The sequence below is a fragment of the Podarcis pityusensis genome, assembly GCF_964106645.2.
Source record: "Podarcis pityusensis genome assembly, chromosome: 10".
Classification (NCBI taxonomy): domain Eukaryota; kingdom Metazoa; phylum Chordata; class Lepidosauria; order Squamata; family Lacertidae; genus Podarcis; species Podarcis pityusensis.
Window position 1 is genome coordinate 2061463 of NC_138035.1, and position 14076 is coordinate 2075538.

At 47.4% G+C, this 14076-nt stretch overlaps 1 long non-coding RNA gene across 1 annotated transcript in view; it reads left to right on the top strand.

Moving 5' to 3' along the window:
• Window positions 1-1311, top strand: part of LOC308486484 — a 52428-nt gene extending 51117 nt beyond the window's left edge. Inside the window, exons 3-4 of the long non-coding RNA XR_013991075.1 lie at window positions 520-664; window positions 1199-1311. This is a non-coding gene — a long non-coding RNA (uncharacterized lncRNA). The remainder of the gene's footprint in view (window positions 1-519; window positions 665-1198) is intronic.
• The last annotated feature ends 12765 nt before the right edge of the window (window positions 1312-14076 follow it).

Genomic DNA, 14076 nt, shown 5'->3' on the forward strand with positions numbered 1-14076 from the left:
ATTCTGAATACTTTTTAATTGATGTATGATATAAACAGCACTTCTATTTTACATATTCCACATTGGAGAGATTCTGATACACAGATCTGAGTTCATCGCTCCCCCTGAAACTGATGTGTTAGCAGCACTACAAGCCTGGGCAGTGTGTTTGGGGGTCCTGGGCTGCCTAGACAACAAGACCCCCTTCTCAGCCTTGCTTATATGGTCCCAAGGAAAGCAGAGCAGTACGTTAGGCACCAGCTTGGCTGCAAGAGTGTCTGGAAGGAGGTGTGCAGGACACCATGTAACTATCTTAGAGACTCCACTCTGGATTTGTGTAGGTTTTCCTCCATAGCCTTTTCTTCTTCTGAAGATAACTCACGAGGCAGCAAAGTATTTCGACCAGGGTTTTCCTTCTCGATGGGCTTCCTTCCCTGGTTGACGAGCCCCATCTGCCTTTCACTTTCCTCTGCAGCAGGGGCAGAATCTGCCTTCTTGACTGAGGGATTCACTGTTGATCTCATCCTCTCCATCCACCAGGGCCTGCCTTCACCTGCAGCAGAATTCCCTAATACACCAAGGATTTGAGACCCATCAGGTATCCTCACCTGGTTTTGCCAGCCAGTTGAAGCCGTTCCTGGGATTGTGGCCCCTATTCCATGCTGACAGCTTCTGGAAGAAACAGGTGAGAGCTGCGTGCAGGCTGGGGACCAATGGTGGATAAATTACCCCATAAGGTGCATGACATTTCCCCTACCAAAGGAACTACCACTCCCCTAACACCCCATGACATCGTATGATTATGATATTTAAGACAGAACAGGAACAAATTCATGTCCCCAGAAATAACACAACCTCAGTCCATTAGTGAATCAATACTACATTTTCAAGGTACTACATATTCCACTAAGTACAGTTTATCTATTTGCCTTGAATATCCTGCTTTTCAGTGTCATTTTAGGATAGTCCTGCGTCTGAAGACGAACACGAGATCAGACAGCACACCATTCTTTTAAAAAATCAAGCTGCTTTATGAACATTGATTGAGGATTTTGAAAGTTGCTCATTAATTACTATCATTTGACATTGCAACTTCACTTCCTAAAAACTGGGAACATGGGTAGGAAGTGAGGAAATGTAGGAGACGTTGAAATAGGAGGAGCTAATGGAGCTTGATGTGTTCTCTTTCCCTTAGTTCTCTTCCTTGAAACGCAAACAGGATTCCCTTTCTTCCCACTCTGAAGAAGGAGATGGAGAAGACAGACAGAACTCCAGGGGATGGGTCATCTCCCCCCCATTAGGAATAGAAATTAAAATGTGTGAAATGCGGAATATGCTTCATTGAATGAGCACACATAGTTCACATCAACGACCTCCAACAGGGGAGAAACCATTTAGAGGTATGGAGTTTGGGAAAAGTTTCACCGATAGTGGAAAACTTAGAACATATCAGCGGACTCACAAGGGCAAGAAAGGATTCCAATGCAGGGAGTGTGGGAAGAACTTCAGTCAAAATGGACACTTAAGTTTACATCAACAGATTCTCACGGGGGGAAAACCTTTTAAATGTCTGGAGTGCGGAAAGTGCTTCAGTCAGAATGGAGACCTTAAATTACACCAGCGGATTCACACAGGGGAGAAACCATATGAATGTTTGGAGTGTGGAAAGAGCTTCAGTTTCAATGCAACCCTTAGAAGACATCAACGGACTCACACAGGGGAGAAACCATTTAGATGCATGGAGTGCGGAAAGAGCTTTAGTGATAATGGAAGCCTTAGAACACATCAACGGACTCACACAGGGGAGAAACCATTCAAATGCATGGAGTGCGGAAAGAGCTTCAATCGGAGTGGACAGCTCAATAAACACCATTGGACTCACACAGGAGAAAAACCATTTGAATGTATGGAGTGTGGAAGGAGCTTCAGTTTCAATGGAAACCTTAGAACACATCAACAGACTCACACAGGGGAGAAACCATTTAAATGCATGCAGTGTGGAAAGAGCTTCAGTCAGAGTGGACACCTCAAAGTACATCAACAGACTCACACAGGGCAGAAACCATTTAAATGCATGATTTGCGGAAGGAGCTTCAGTTTCAATGCAACTCTTAAAAGACATCAATGGATTCACACAGGGGAGAAACCATTTAAATGCATGGAGTGCGGAAAGAGCTTTAGTGATAATGGAACACTTAGAAGACATCAACGGACTCACACAGAGGAGAAACCATATAAATGTATGGAGTGTGGAAAGAGCTTCAGTCACAGTGGGCACCTCAATATACATCAACGGACTCACACAGGGGAGAAACCATTTATATGTATGGAGTGCGGTAAGAGCTTTAGTGATAATGGAAACCTTAGAAGACATAAACGGACTCACACAGGAGAGAAACCATTTAAATGTTTGGAGTGCGGAAAGAGCTTTAGTGACAATGGTAAACTTAGAGCACATCAACAGACTCACACAGGAGAGAAACCATATAAATGTACGGAGTGTGGAAAGAGCTTCAGTCAGAGTGGACACCTCAATGTACATACACAGACTCACACAGGGCAGAAACCATTTAAATGCTTGAAGTGCGGAAGGAGCTTCAATTTCAATGCAACCCTTAGAAGACATCAACGGACTCACACAGGGGAGAAACCATTTAAATGCATGGAGTGCGGAAAGAACTTTAGTGATAATGGAACACTTAGAAGACATCAACGGACTCACACAGGGGAGAAACCATATAAATGTATGGAGTGTGGAAAGAGCTTCAGTCACAGTGGACAGCTCAATATACATCAACGGACTCACACAGGGGAGAAACCATTTAAATGTTTGGAGTGCGGAAAGAGCTTTAGTGATAATGGTAAACTTAGAACACATCAATGGACTCACACAGGAGAGAAACCATTTAAATGTTTGGAGTGTGGAAAGAGATTCAGTGAGAATAGAAACCTTAGAAAACATCAGCAGACACACAGCGGAGAAACTGTTTAAATGTATGGACTGTGGAAGGAGCTTCAGTCAGAGTGGAACCCTTGATTTATGTCAACAAACTCACACAAAACACAAACCTTAGAAATATCAGGAACGTAGATAGAGTTTCAGTCCTAGTGGAAGTTCTAAATCAACAGACTCACGGACAGGAAGAACTTTAGGAGTTGAAACCCTTGTTGTTGTTTAGTCATTTAGTCGTGTCCGCCTCTTTTTGACCCCTGGACCAGAGCACGCCAGGCACTCCTGTCTTCCACTGCCTCCCGCAGTTTGGTCAGGCTCATGTTTGTAGCTTCGAGAACACTGTCCAACCATCTCGTCCTCTGTCATCCCCTTCTCCTTGTGCCCTCCATCTTTCCCAACATCAGGGTCTTTTCCAGGGAGTCTTCTCTTCTCATGAGGTGGCCAAAGTATTGAAACCCTACAAACCGTCAACAAACTCAGAGAGGAGACGCTGTTTAAATGAAAAGATTGCAAAAAGTGCTTTATTTACAAAGGAGTGTTTAAGGAACTTCCAGGGACTCTCTCATGGAAGAACCCATATAGATGTATGGAGTGTTGGATGTCTTCCTCTCAGAGTCCACTCTTTTCTTCACGGAAATGAACTCAGGAGGAAATCGGTCTTTAACACATGTTGTGTATGTGAAGTTCTGGTACTTATGTGTAAAACTGCATAGTAATGAAATATAGAAGGCAATGTCAAACAATGTGATTATAATCTAAGATGTAAAGTACCTTTCGATAGAGAAGGGGAGAGGGTTTATCTGGATTGCTGGTGGTCAGTGAGGATTAGGGCTGGGCGATATAATGTCCCATACTGGTTTCTAGACCACACTGTGATAACCTTTCAAAAACAATTGATATGGCAACACACCAAGAATCACAGTGTGTGTTTCTGTGATGCCCATTTGCCTGGAAGCAGCCGGCAGGAAAGCTTTTATTCGTGAAGCCCCTGAATATGCCGAGTTCCTGACTTCCCTCCCAGATGACAGGAAGCAAAACACACACATCCATTGCCCTGTGTCGTTCCACCCTCTTTCCTCCCTTGCTCCCTTCTGCCGGTTTGTGTGCCTGACTTAGATATCCTATGTGGTGTATTTTTTTACTGCTGAAACTGGATTTGCTCTCAGAAGCAAAGTTTTGTGCCTCACTGGGGACCCAGTGAGAACTGTATGCTTTCAAAGCTCAGTAAAGTATTACTGAAGAAGTCCTGCTGCCTCTGTGTGTGGTTTTTGACCTCAGTGTGGGAATTGATCTACACGTGGCCCCTACTCTCCTCCTGCCCTGAAGTTGCTTTACTCAAGCATGCAAGATGGGTTCATCTGTGTGCACTCAAAAGCAAATAAAGTAGGACTCGCCTTTCTATGAGAGTACAGTGGTACCTTGCATTACAGACGCTTCAGGTTACAGACACTTCAGGTTAGACTCTGCTAACCCAGAAATAGTACTTCGGGTTAAGAACTTTGCTTCAGGATGAGAACAGAAATCGCGCAGCGGCAGCAGGAGGCCCCATTAGCTAAAGTGGTGTCTAGGTTAAGAACAGTTTCAGGTTAAGAACAGACTTCTGGAAGGAAGTAAGTTCTTAACCTGAGGTACCACTGTAATGTGTTTTTAACTGTTTTTATTGGTTTTTTTAAATTTTGTAATCTGCTCTAGGAGATTCGGATTACAGACAGGGAACTAACAGTAATGATGATGAAGATAATGATGATGTTACATTGCTTAACATGCCCCCTCCCCAGTCATGAATACTTGAGGGCACTCCTGGGTCCATCATGGTCGCTTGAGGCCCATGTCCAGCTCAGGCTAGTTCCCCACCCCACAGACCTTTTGGGACAGAGAGGACATGGCCCTGGTCCTCTCTGCGCCAGATGGGATGTTGGCAACGCTCTCTGTGTGGAACTGCCTTGAATGCGACTTGGGAACTGGTCCAAAACGCAGCAGCCAGATGATTGGCTGGGCTGCCTCTCTTTATGAATGGCATTTCTCTCCCACCTCTTTGCCCAAGGAGATCAAGGTGGCATCCATGGGTCTGCCCCTCCCCACTGAGTCTCCCTACAACAAACACATTGGATTCCTGTTTTAAAACAGTTGCACTGGTTGTTTCCTTTCCAGCAGGACCTCTCCTGCTCTGGATGTCCTGGCTTGTGAGACCTCCAATGGTGCTTTCATGGAACTATAGAGGTGGATGGCACCCCAAGGATCATCTAGTCCAACCCACAGCAATCTCAGAGGACACACTTGCATCTGGAGGAACTAAGCACTGGAGGAGAAAATGAGCCCTTCAGGATCAGGCCAGAGGGCTGCCCCCTATAGGGGAGACACAGCAGAGGAGCCTCCCATTGCCCTCTCCTCCTCCACAGATTGGCCTCCTCCTCTTATAACTCCAGCTTTATTGGTGGCCTTTGCCTCCTGTGGGAAGGAGTTCCACAGGTTTTACTCTGTCCTGCAAGAGGAAGCGCTTTCTCTTCTCTGCTCTCCTTCCTTCCTCCTTCCTCCTTTCCTTCCCTCCTTCCTTCCTTGCACCGGTGAGGTTTTAGGTAACGAATGTCCGAATGTTTCCATCCGCGGACAACCTCTGTTATACAAGGGGACTGATCCATACATCTGAATGGGGTTTATTTGCATGCATTTCCTCGCTCCTGGATCCAAGGGGCCAGCAGCGCATCCATGCAAAGGAGGAGCAGAGCTGCCGCCCTCCTGCGACTTCGCCCCTCCCTGGCAGGACTCTCCGCGCCCTGACTTGCCCCCCTCTCGCCATGCAGCGCTGGGACCCCCGCTCTCCCCATGGGCCCTATGTTGGGAGAGAGGAGACTCACCGGATCCCAGCAGGCGCCCCCAGGCACCCTCTGCAGAGCCGAACCAAGGGGACCCCCATACGCCCGACTTCTTGCAGGAAAGGGAGGGGTTGGGCTTTCGCTCTGGAGGACCCTGCCCCCCCCCCCCGTCTTACTTTCCTGTCTAGGAATCTAGCTCGTTTCCGTTTAACCCTTGGCAAGCCGAGCGCACCCAACTCACGCCTCTCCCTCTCTCGAGAGCCGGAGCATCGTGCACCAATGGCATCCCGAGAAGGCGGAGGAGGAGAGGTTTATGGATTATTTCCGGCAGTTTTGGACAGCAGCTGAAAGGCCCCCTAACAGCTGGCCCCTGAACACGGGTCCTAAGAAATCTTCACTGGCTCCAGGTCCGTTTCCGAGGACCATTCAAAGTGTTGGTGCTGACCTTGAAAGCCCTACGCCTGAAAGCAGCTTCGTATCGAGAAGCTTTTAATATTTGATCTTGGGGGGGGGAAAGGTAAAAGGCGGATCTACACGGATCCTCGTGAATTCATATGATTTTTTCATTCAAATTAAATAAAACCACCATGATACTGTAGACCATGTCTTACTCTGTAGAAAGCATCAAAAAAATCACGCATCCACTGTTTCGGGGGGGGGGCGCAGGGGCGCAAAAACATGGTTAAAAAACACGGATCCTCATGGATCCTCATGATTTTTCCACTAGATCAGCCCAAAGTCACCATCAGATCAAAGATCATGGCCATGGGCACAGCATCCACCACAAAAATCACGGATCCACGGCTTCCTGGCGAAACCGTGGCCCAAAAACGTGGTTTTGAAGCACGGATCTTCATGGATCTACACGCTTTTTGCATCGGCCCAACCCAAACTCACCGTCAAATCACATATCATAGTCAGGGGCACAGCCTACACCACAAAAAACTCGGATCCACGCCTGCCTGGCCACGCCCTGGCCCAAAAACGTGGTTCCGAAGCACGGATCCTCATGGATCCTCATTATTTTTGCACTAGATCAGCCCAAAGTCACCATCAGATCAAACATCATGACCAGCAGCACAGCATGCAACACAAAAATCACGGATCCACGACTTCCTGGCGAAACCGTGGCCCAAAAACTTGGTTCCGAACCACGGATCCTCATGGATCTTCACACTTTTTGCATTGGGCCACTCCAAACTCACCGTCAAATCACACATCATGTCCAGGGGCACAGCCTGCACCACAAAAATTACGGATCCATGGCTTCCTGGCCACTCCGTGGCCCAAAAACGTGGTTTTGAAGCACGGATCCTCATGGATCCTCACGCTTTTTGCATTGGGCTGCCCCAAACTCACCGTCAAATCACACATGATGTCCGGATGCACAGCCTGCCCCACAAAAATCACGGATCCACGGCTTCCTGGCCACTCCATGGCCCAAAAACGTGGTTTTCAAGCACGGATCCTCATGGATCCCACGCTTTTTGCATTGGGCTACCCCAAACTCACCTTCAAATCACACATCATTCCCAGGGGCACAGCTTACACCACAAAAATCACGGATCCACAGCTTCCTGGCCACTCCATGGCCCAAAAACGTGGTTTTCAAGCACGGATCCTTATGGATCCTCACCCTTTTTGCACTATATCAGCCCAAAGTCACCGTCAAATCACACATGATTTCCAGGGGCACAGCCTGCACCACAAAAATCACGGATCCACGGCTTCCTGGCCACTCCGTGGCCCAAAAACGTGGTTTTCAAGCACGGATCCTCATGGATCCTCACGCTTTTTGCATTGGGCCAACCCAAACTCACTGTCAAATCACACATCATGGCCAGGGGCACAGCATCCACCACAAAAATCACAGATCCACAGCTTCCTGGCCACTCCATGGCCCAAAAACGTGGTTTTCAAGCACGGATCCTCATGGATCCTCACCCTTTTTGCACTATATCAGCCCAAAGTCACCGTCAAATCACACATGATTTCCAGGGGCACAGCCTGCACCACAAAAATCACGGATCCACGGCTTCCTAGCCACTCCGTGGCCCAAAAACGTGGTTTTCAAGCACGGATCTTCATGGATCCTCACACTTTTTGCATTGGGCTGCCCCAAACTCACCGTCAAATCACACATGATGTCCGGAGGCACAGCCTGCCCCACAAAAATCACGGATCCACGGCTTCCTGGCCACTCCATGGCCCAAAAACGTGGTTTTCAAGCACGGATCCTCATGGATCCTCACACTTTTTGCATTGGGCTACCCCAAACTCACCTTCAAATCACACATCATTCCCAGGGGCACAGCTTACACCACAAAAATCACGGATCCACGGCTTCCTGGCCACTCCATGGCCCAAAAACGTGGTTTTCAAGCACGGATCCTCATGGATCCTCACGCTTTTTGCATTGGGCCAACCCAAACTCACTGTCAAATCACACATCATGGCCAGGGGCACAGCATCCACCACAAAAATCACAGATCCACAGCTTCCTGGCCACTCCATGGCCCAAAAACGTGGTTTTCAAGCACGGATCCTCATGGATCCTCACCCTTTTTGCACTATATCAGCCCAAAGTCACCGTCAAATCACACATGATTTCCAGGGGCACAGCCTGCACCACAAAAATCACGGATCCACGGCTTCCTGGCCACTCCGTGGCCCAAAAACGTGGTTTTCAAGCACGGATCCTCATGGATCCTCATGCTTTTTGCATTGGGCTGCCCCAAACTCACCGTCAAATCACACATGATGTCCGGAGGCACAGCCTGCCCCATAAAAATCACGGATCCACGGCTTCCTGGCCACTCCATGGCCCAAAAACGTGGTTTTCAAGCACGGATCCTCATGGATCCCACGCTTTTTGCATTGGGCTACCCCAAACTCACCTTCAAATCACACATCATTCCCAGGGGCACAGCTTACACCACAAAAATCACAGATCCACGGCTTCCTGGCCACTCCATGGCCCAAAAACGTGGTTTTCAAGCACGGATCCTCATGGATCCTCACCCTTTTTGCACTATATCAGCCCAAAGTCACCGTCAAATCACACATGATTTCCAGGGGCACAGCCTGCACCACAAAAATCACGGATCCACGGCTTCCTGGCCACTCCATGGCCCAAAAACGTGGTTTTCAAGCATGGATCCTCATGGATCCTCACGCTTTTTGCATTGGGCCAACCCAAACTCACTGTCAAATCACACATCATGGCCAGGGGCACAGCATCCACCACAAAAAAATCAGATCCACGGTTATCTGGCAACGGCATGGCCCAAAAACGTGTTTTCGAAGCATGGATCCTCATGGATCCTCACGCTTTTTGCATTGGGCCAACCCAAACTCACCGTCAAATCACACATCATTCCCAGGGGCACAGCTTACACCACAAAAAACTCGGATCCACGGCTTCCTGGCGTCTCCATGGCCCAAAAACGTGGTTTTCAAGCACGGATCCTCATGGATCCTCACGCTTTTTGCATTGGGCCACCCCAAACTCACCATCAAATCACACATCATGTCCAGGGGTACAGTCTGCACCACAATAGACTAGGATCCACGGTTATCTGGCAACGCCATGGATCCTAACGCTTTTTTCATTGGGCCAACCCAAACTCACCGTCAAATCACATATCATAGTCAGGGGCACAGCCTACACAACAAAAATCACGGATTCCCGGTTATCTGGCAACACCATGGACCAAAAACATGGTTTCGAAGCACGGATCCACATGGATCATCATTATTTTTGCACTAGATCAGCCCAAAGTCACCATCAGATCAAACATCATGGCCAGGGGCACAACATCCACCACAAAAATCACGGATCCACGGCTTCCTGGCCATACCGTGGCCCAAAAACGTGGTTTTGAAGCACGGATCCTCATGGATCATCACACTTTTTGCTTTGGGCCAACCCAAACTCACTGTCAAATCACACATCATGTCCAGGGGCACAGCCTGCACAACAAAAAAACTCAGATCCACGGCTTCCTGGCCATATTGTGGACCAAAAAAGGTGGTTTTGAAGCACGGATCCTCATGGATCCTCACGCTTTTTGCACTAGATCAGCCCAAACTCACCATCAAATCACACATCATGGCCAGGGGCACAGCCTGCACCACAAAAATCACGGATCCATGGCTTCCTGGCCACTCCATGGCTCAAAAACATGGTTTTGAAGCACAGATCCTCATGGATCATCACCCTTTTTGCATTGGGGAACCCCAAATTCACCCTTTATTCACATATCTTGTACATAACCACAGATCTGACCACAAACATCATGGATCTACTGCTTCATGGCCCTGGCCAGATGCTACCCTGGATATATTGGCCAATTTTTAGGTGGGTGTGCTGGGATGGAGGAAACGGAGTCGGCTGAATCTCTATCCTTTAAGGATGGGCGTCCAATGGCTGGGCCAGAATAATTTCTGTTTGGTTTGCCAGCTCCCAGGTCTTCATGGGGCGCAATAGTCACCTGTAGCTGCCATCAGGAGTCCTGGTGTGATCCTGGATGCTTCTGTCTCTATGGAGGCATTGGTCACAAATGTAGCCAAACTGGAATTTTTGAATCTATATCAGGTTAGGAGATCGGTACCGTACCTGTCCCTTTCCAACCTAGCCATGGTGATCCATGCAGTAGTCACCTGCAGACTAGACTACTTTAACTTGCTGTACACCTGAGCCGGGGAGTGCAGGGTATAAACGTGATAGAGAGAGAGAGAGAGTGAGAGAGATAGATATGCAGGGCTACCCTTGAGACTGCTCCAGAAACTCCAAATGGTCTAAAATGCAGATGCATGAGTTCTTACTTGGACTTTGTGGAGAGCCCACATTCAGTTGGTTGTTCATCAGCTGGATTGGCTCCAGGTGGAGTATCGAATCAGGTTCAATGTTTTGGTGCTAATCTTTAAAGCCCTAAACAGTCTGTGACCTTTCTTATCTGTGGGAATTATCTTCCAATACACCCCCCATGAGTGTGACGCTCATCTAACAGCAACCTACTGGTGGTCCCTGGCCCAAAACATATCCAGCTGTCCTCAACCAGAGCCAGAGCCTTTTTGGTGGAACGCTTTGTCTAATGAGAACCAGGGCTCAGTGCAATCTATCTCAGTTCTCTCACTTGTCATGGTGAGTGGGCTTGCACATTCCTATGACCCTTGTGAGTGAAGCCATTGGGAATCTCGTACTCCCAGCAGGGTCACCCAAGGTGGTAAGGTCAAAGAAAATTAAATATGCTCAGAGTCCTGTAGTGATTTCATGCTCTTTATTGCAGCTTGTAAAACAGTGATTGAATTTCCCCCCAAACCTCAGGCTTTTATATACATTATTTACACAATGAGTCCCGTCTGACTAGCTGATTCTGCTTCCCTCCTGGAGCCTGATTGGTCTTTTCCTGCAAGCCAATCAGTTCTTGCATTCTAGGATCCTACTTGCCTATTGTTCTAGGATCCAAGCTTAGTACATAACAGGGAAGGAGTTAGACAAAGAATGATCCAAGAAGTCCTCAGCGGCAGAACAGGCGGGTGATAACAAGCAGTGTGTTACAACGGCTCTGAAGGCGGATGAAGGCTGCAGCAGATAGGATCCACCAGTTTGTCATGACTACTCATGCCATCAGAACAGAGCCCTACTGCGAAGACTGTGCGTTGGTCAGCGTGCACTAATCTACACACATAAAACAAATTCACGCACAGGCGTCTTCCAAAAACCAAACCCAACCTCCCCAAACCCTCCCCCCATGGCCATCACTAAATGGCTACGGGGGCAGGAATGTGAAGCCCCTAGTCATGAACCGACACATGGGCGGTCAGTCGTTCTGACTCAAGGAATGAGGCCGTTGAGCAGCTCAGCAGCTGTATCCATGACTGAGCAGCCCTTTTTAGGATCCACTATGCTCACCCCGAAAAGGGGAAGGGGCTGGAAACGGTGCCCTAAACATAGTATGCCTCCCTTTTTCCCTGACTGGATTACCACGCCCAGGTGGAATCTCTTTTCCCATAGTTTGAATCCATTATTCTGCATCCTAGTCTCTAGAACAGCAGAAAACAAGCTTGCTCCCTCTTCAACATGACATCCCTTCAAATATTTAAACATGGCTATCATGTCACGCCTTAATCTTCTCTTCTCTAGATTAAACAAATCCAGCTCCCTAAGTCTCTCCTCATAGGGCTTGGAATCCAGACCTTTTACATTTTGGTCACCCTCCTCTGGACATGTTCCAGCTTGACAATATCCTTCTTCAACTGGACACAGTATTTCAGGTGTGGTCTGACCAACCAACCAGAATAGTGTGGTAGCATTCCTTCACTTGATCTAGACACTATACTCCTATTGATGCAGCCCAGAATTGCATTGGCGTTCTTAGCTGCCACATCACACTGTTGACTCATATTCAGCTTGTGGTCGACTAAGACTCCCAGATCCCTTTCACAGGTACTGTTGTCAAGCCAAGTGTCCCCCACCTGTGCATTTCATTTTTTCTATCCAGGTGCAGTACCTTACATTTCTCCCTATTGAACTCCATATTGTTGGTTTTGGCCCAGCTCTCTAGGCTATTCAGGTCATTTTGAATTCTGACCCTGTCCTCTGGTGTATTAGCAGCCCCTCCCAGTTTGCAGTCATTTGCAAATTTGATTAGCACGCCCTCTATTCCATCATCCAAATCATTTATAAAAATAGTGAATAGCACCAGGCCCAGGACAGAACCTTGTGGAACCCCAGTAGTCATTTTTTCCCAGGATGAAGGTGAGCCACTGATGAGCACTCTTTGGGTTCAGCCCATCAACCAATTACAAATCCACCTAACAGTAGCTTTGTCTAGCCCACATTTTACTAGTTGTTTTGCAATAATATCATGGGGGACCTTTTCAAAGGCCTTACTGAAGTCAAGGTAAGCTGGTACAAGGGAAAGCAGGATTGTAATTACTGTACCGTAAAAATTACTGATTACTTTGGATCAGCAGTCTCAACCTAACCCGCTATGTGGGGAGAGCCACGTGTTCCTTTGGAAGGCAAGTGGAATACAGTGTGATATACTGACAGCTGTTTTAAAAGATGTAACTGTAACTTAAAATCCAGTCAAAATAAAAAAAATCCTTCCAGTAGCACCTTTAAGACCAACTAAGTTAGTTCTTGGTATGAGCTTTCGTGTGCAAGCACACTTCTTCAGATACACTGAAACAGAAGTTGCCAGATTCTTCTATATAGTGAGAAGGTGGGGAGGGGTATTACTCAGAAGGGTGGTGGGAATGGGAGATTGGCAGATAGCTGAGATGAGCCTGCTGACGACTCTTAACGACTGTAATAGGTCTTACAGGAAAAGGCATTATACATGACTAAGCCATTTCTCACCTTCTCACCCCTTGCCTTTTCCTGTAAGACCTATTACAGTCGTTAAGAGTCGTCAGCAGGCTCATCTCAGCTATCTGCCAATCTCCCATTCCCACCACCCTTCTGAGTAATACCCCTCCCCACCTTCTCACTATATAGAAGGATCTGGCAACTTCTGTTTCAGTGTATCTGAAGAAGTGTGCTTGCACACGAAAGCTCATACCAAGAACTAACTTAGTTGGTCTTAAAGGTGCTACTGGAAGGATTTTTTTTATTTTGACTATGGCAGACCAACACGGCTACCTATCTGTAACTTAAAATCCAGTATCAGGAAAAAAAACAAAAATAGATGGTCCCTGTGTGGATAGTCATGTTTGCATGATGGGGCCACCTCCAGTGACCATGTGGCCTGATATAAGAGGGTTCTAAAATCAGTCCTGAAAGTAGACTGATTGAGAATGACACACGCATAGCTTTTGCTCTGCCATTAACAAGGTGAGCTGAAGCAAATTCTTGCCTCCCTTTGGGCTTAGCAATATTTCCTACAGCATTCTTGTTGAAGGGCATTGGAGAGTTAGGTGAGGGTCACTTTTCTGTTTTTCCATCAAGCCCCCAGACAAGAATGCTACAGCATCAGCCCCAAACACTCAGTCTCATAACAAAAAATACTCAACGGAGTTAGGGCTGAGGGTAGGGGAAGTACAATTATGATCTTTCCAGTCCTCTAGAAGCTGACCCTTTTGGTCATTTTGGTCATGGAGCCAAATATCTGTTTCCAAGTTTAAAGAGTCTAAACAAGTAAAGAACAAGCTTGCTCTTTACATGCAAAAGCCCTGAAATTCAGCCCATTGGGCAATGATAGGCTGGGAGGAGGGAGGTAAGGACTAGCACCTTCTCTGCCCTCCACCTCCAACAGCTACACCTGAAAGTTTCATGATGGGGTTCGATTTGAGAAGCTGAATGTTTATAAAGGCACTTAGCCA